Raw genomic sequence first — 6,000 nt, 5'->3', positions numbered from 1 at the left:
CCTCCCAGGAATCTTTTCCTTAAACGACGATGGCGAGCTATACCGTTGCGGCGACGTTTCGATTCGCACCGCACCCCTCTTCCGCCTGCCGGGCCGAACTGACCCTCGTTGGTCAGCCGCCGCGGGTTCAGCTTCTCGCCTTGAAGGCACCTCCTGCAAGACATCGTTGGTATACGGAGATCAGAAATACGCAAGGACAAAGTAATGGTGTCAGAACTCTAGTCATAATTACCTGAGAAGCCGGAGATAAGCCGGGGTAGTCAGCCGTAATGGCGACTAGAGCATTGTCCATGCTGAGTTGGTGGAACACCCTGTCAATTAGCTCCACCTTTATGTCCGGATCCTCTTCGGAGGCCGGATCAAGGGATCTTCCCGTATCCTCGGGTTGTGGAGCCGGACTGTGTATGCCCTCCACATCCCGACGCAGTTCCTGCGTCAAAATCATAAAGTAAGGCATTTAACTTTGAAAGCACGGGTCGGATGAATAAATGTCCGCTTACCCAGCTCCGAGGGTTATTCATGGAGAACCCATTCAATGGGCTCGTCTGGAGGAAGTCCTCCTTCTCCCCCTTGTACAAGCCGGACAGGATCTTCACCAGATCCGCGGCCGATCCCGGCCCCTTGCGGCCATGACGGGTGGCGTCATTCTCCCCGTTGAAATCCCACATGGGGTGGCCCCTGTATTGGAGCGGCTGCACCCCTCGCATAATGCACGTGGCCATGACTCCAATCATGGTCAATCCTGAATGGGCCATCAACCTTATCCGGCCCATCAGGTAGTGGACGCTCCTATCATCTTCCCGTTGAGGGCTCCGCGGGCGCCAACTCAGGCGTTTCTTCAGCGGAGCAGTGCTGAACTCCGGGAGGCCGATCCGAACTGGGTCCGGCAGTGGAGCGTATTCTATGTAAAACCATTCCGAGGGCCAGTCTTCGGACGCCTTCTTTGGGGTTCCGTATAGATATCCGGTCCCGGCGATGCGCCATATTTCGGCTCCGCCCACTTGATATATCGACCCCTTGTAAGAATGGGGTACGAGGCAAAACGGCCACTTCCACAGTGCAAAATGGGGCTCGATGCCCAAGAATAGCTCGCAAAGAGCTACAAAGCCCGCGATGTGTAAAATGGAGGCGGGCGTGAGGTGGTGAAGTTGGAGTCCATAAAACTCCAGGAGCCCCCGGAGAAATGGATGTATAGGAAATCCAAGTCCCCTTATTAAGTAGGGGACGAAGCATACCCGCTCTCCTTTGGAGGGATTGGGGACGCTCTCCGCCTGCTTCCCACCCTTGTAGGTGGCCAGTCCGGCTCGAACCGGAACCATAAAGGCCGGGGGAAGGTATCCCTCTGGTTGGAGCGTCACTAACTCGCTATGCGGGACTAAGCATCTCCTCCAATCTCCTGGCTGAGGACCGGGAGCGCGAGAAGAGGAGCCGCATCGACTATCCATGTTGGAATGGATTTTTTGTCAGATACGCCTCGATGAGTACTTGCGGAAGGAGGATGGTGTGATTTAGATCTGAATCCTCGCCTCTCTTATAGGCGGCTCATTCGCGCAGCTAGGGGGTAAAACGTAAGAATACCCTGGCTTTTCACATTCGTGCTACACGTGGAAGAAGGCCATTATTGGACGTAGAAGCCAAGGAGCACAACATTTATGAAGCAACCGGACACTATCCGGCAAACACATGAAACATGAAGGAGAACCCGCCTTGCAAACGCCGAAGACAACATACGCGCCGTACTCGTCGTCATTGAAGCCTGGTTCGGGGGCTACTGAGGGAGTCCGGGATTAGGGGGTGTCCGGATAGCCGAACTATCATCATCGGCCGGACTCCAAGACTACGAAGATAGAAGATTGAAGACTTCGTCCCGTGTCCGGATGGGACTTTCCTTGGCGTGGGAGGCAAGCTTGGCGATACAGATATGTAGATCTCCTATCATTGTAACTGACTCTGTGTAACCCTAGCCCTCTCCGGTGTCTATATAAACTGGATGGCTTTAGTCCGTAGGACGAACAACAATCATACCATAGGCTAGCTTCTAGGGTTTAGCCTCCTTGATCTCGTGGTAGATCTACTCTTGTAACACACATCATCAATATTAATCAAGCAGGACGTAGGGTCTTACCTCCATCAAGAGGGCCCGAACCTGGCTAAAACATCGTGTCCCTTGTCTCTTGTTACCATCCGCCTAGACGCGCAGTTCGGGACCCCCTACCCGAGATCCGCCGGTTTTGACACCGACAGTTGTCATAAGCTGGCGATTTATAGTCAAAATCAAAGCCGGGTTAATCATAAAACACTTATATACATTTGAGATATAATCCCCAAAAGGTCTCAAGTTAAGTAATTGTGGTTGCAATAAACTTTACCCAAGATAGAATAAAACTTTTTGAGGCTTCTGATTCGGATACGATCAGTAAACCGTTCCAAAGGGGTTAAGCTAAGATTCAGATACGATCATATAGCCCCCAGTGGCTTGGCGATGCCGATCAAATGGGTATCGACAGCTATGTTCTCTTTGGTTCGAATATGACCTATGTTTGAACAGGAAGCCCCCAAGTGACCATAAGAGTTGTTTAACGATGTTGATTCGGATACGATCCACGTCGATTCCCAAAGGGGTTGAGCTATGATTTGGATACGATCAAGAAGCCCCCAAGTAGGTTCAGCAGTTTGCTAATCAAATGGGTATCGACAGCTATGTTCTCTTTGGTTCGAATACGACCTATGTTTGAACAGGAAGCCCCCAAGTGACCATATAAGTTTTGGCATTGCGCCGATCAAGAGGGTATTGATAGCTATGCCCGATGAGCAGGAAGCCCCCAAGTGACCATAATAAGATAAGCCGTAAGGCAGGATACCCATGTTTTGAACCGTGCATCATGGCAGTAGGTTCTCTTTGGCAACCTTTACTTTGTCTGAGAACTCGAACTTTGCGAGAGATTAATTCTTTTTCAACCGGAACTTTAAGCCGGATTTGAAAGCTTCAAAAATTTGTGAGGGACAAATTTACCTTGAGCCAGATTATGAACCGGATTTGAGAGCTTCAGTGCTTTGTGGGAGAAAGATGTCTCTTGAGCCGGATTTTAAACCAACGTCCTTATTTTGAGCCGGAAATCTTCTGACGGCTTTTAAATTTCCATCGATCTAGCAGTAATCTTCGGGGCCGGGTTATTTTCCCTTCAACGATCTTGAATTTATTTAAACCGGCTAATTTTGCCGAGTCATATCATTGTAGCCCCCGAGTCTCAAGACGACTTGAGGAGTTGGCTTGAGATTCTCCATAATTAATCGTGGTATAGACCGGTTTGAATCCTGCATGGGACAACTTGCAAACCAAAGTAATTGCTCTTGTTGTAATATAAAATATATTGGTAAGTTGTCCTCCTTGTTGTAAGCCGGCGTGGTCATAAGAGACGGCCACGGCGTTGTAAGCCAGCGCGGTCGTGAGAGACGGCCACGGCGTAGTAAGCCGGTGCGGGAGTTCGTTGAGTAACGACGACCACCTGTGCCAAAAGATGTTGGCGTGTCTCCACCTCCGCGGTATAATATCACTTTTTGTCATAAATAATTGCCCTGCATGAACAATATTGCAGACCTAGGCAAAGATAAACTTGTTCTTTGACAAAAACAACATGTGATAATAAAACAAACTTGGATGGATATCACTTGATTTGTTTAGGCCGAAAATAATTCGCCATGAAACTAATGATCCCTAGGTAACACCGAAATCCTCATGGGTGAATCGGCCGCGGGAACAAACCGATAAACCGGCCATGGCATTTGTAAGCCGGTGCAGACGAACAAGTTGTCATCCACGTTGTAAGCCGGCGAGGACGCATGAACCGGCCACGAGGGCAGACGGGCGAGTCGCCCATGGTGTTGTAAGGTGGTGCTGATGGGCGAGCCGGTCGGCGCGTTGACGTAAACCAGACCGCAGGGGCGATGGCTGTATATAAAAATACTATAGGCAGAGTAGTTTCTTTCAAAAAATTAATAAATATTGATAAAAGTAAGCTGGATGGATATCACCTGGTATTTTTTGCCGGATGCTGGCGCCAGATAATGCATAGTGCTGCTTTTGTTTTTTGACAAAAGAGTTAATTGGTTATGTGTCTTCTAGTGCCTGAGCTTTCCACATAACCCGGCCGGCACTTTTTGAGCCGGAATTTTTGAAACCAGAACTTCTTGATAATCCGGCCGGAACCTTTGATAACCCAGAACTTTTAAACCGGAACCTCTTGATAATCTGGCCGAAACTTTTGATAATCCGAAACTTTTTGAACCGGAACCTCTTGATAATCTGGTCAAAACTTTTGATAATCCGGAACTTTTGAACCGGAACCTCTTGATAATCTGGCCGAAACTTTTGATAATCCAGAACTTTTTGAACCGGAACCTCTTGATAATCCGGTCGAAACTTTTGATAATCCGGAACTTTTGAACGAGAACCTCTTGATAATCCGGAACTTTTGAACCGGAAACTCTCGGCGATTCGGCTGGAACCGTTCGGTGATTCAAACCAAACTTTTCTTCGAGACAATCGGAACTCTTTGGTGACTCGGACGGAACCTTTCGTCGAGTCGGTCGGAACCTTTCGCCGATTCAGATGGAACCTTTCATTGAGTCGGTCGGAACTTTTCGCGGATTCAGACGGAACCTTTCGTTGAGGCGGTCGGAACCTTTTCGGCAACTTAGACGGAACCTTTCGTCAAGGCGGCCGGAACTTCTTCAATAAGCTGGGAGGAACTTCTCGATACCTGGGATAGCGCCCTTCAAGAACTCAACACCACCGTGCGCAGGCCCCACGGTGGGCGCCAACTGTCGTGAAATTGTCATGTCAGATGTCCTTAGTGTCAGGACTTAGTCGCGGGGCCAACGCATCTATGTGGTAGCTTGAGAGGGGTTGATCAGGACGAAAGACGCGACACGCAAGACAAGGATTTAGACAGCTTCGGGCCCCGGGAAACATCATTTGGTAATAACCCTACATGCTGTTTGTGGCTAGGTCTCATTATGCTCATCGAGAGTCGCCGCATAAGCCGGCTCCCCCTTTGTGTCTAGCCCTAGATATTGTTTCTTATTACTTGTCTCTTGTCCCTCTTTGGGGAGCTCTGCCCCTCCTTATATAAGTTAGAGGGGCGGGTTACATGTGGAGTCCAAATAGGATTAGGACTAGCCTATCTTCTACTACAAGTCGGGTACAAGTTCGGGTCTTGATTCCTTGTAAGGGAGATATTCCTCACGCCTTTCCTCTTAAGCCGGCCTACCTTAACATAAGCCGGCCTTCTGGGCCTTGAGCCTCCTGAGCCCCCGGGTCTCGTTGCTCCTCCGATCCGCTTGCCAGGTCACCCATAACTCGCCAGGATCGGGAGGGTCACTTACTGTATCGTCCAGTCAGGGCGGGTCATTAGTGAGTCTCCAAGTCCGGCCGGGTTACACCGCGGGGTATATTCCCGACACAAGGTGTTCCTCCGGTATTCCGGAGTTGCATAATCTCATAGTCAGAGAAACATGTATAAGTCATGAAGAAAGCAATAGTAATAAAACTTAAACGATCATTATGCTAAGCTAACGGATGGATCTTGTCCATCACATCATTCTCTAATGATGTGACCCCGTTTATCAAATGACAACACATGTCTATGGTCAGGAAACTTAACCATCTTTGATTAACGCACTAGTCTAGTAGAGGCATACTAGGGACACTCTGTTTGTCTATGTATTCACACATGTGCTAAGTTTCCGGTTAATACAATTCTAGCATGAATAACAAACATTTATCATGATATAAGGAAATACAAATAACAACTTTATTATTGCCTCTAGGACATATTTCCTTCATAAACTTCGTGATACATATATTTTTTACCAATTAGCATGAATATCTCCCGTGAAAGATCAAAGAAGCTGTTTTGGCTCTCACATGAAAGATATATTGAGAAGATACTTGAAAGGTTTAATATGAAAGATGCAAAATGTGTTATCTCTCCACTTGCA

The sequence above is a fragment of the Triticum aestivum genome, chromosome 5B (genome assembly GCF_018294505.1).
Source record: "Triticum aestivum cultivar Chinese Spring chromosome 5B, IWGSC CS RefSeq v2.1, whole genome shotgun sequence".
NCBI classification, from domain to species: Eukaryota; Viridiplantae; Streptophyta; class Magnoliopsida; order Poales; family Poaceae; genus Triticum; species Triticum aestivum.
Note: the sequence above shows the minus strand (reverse complement) of the source record.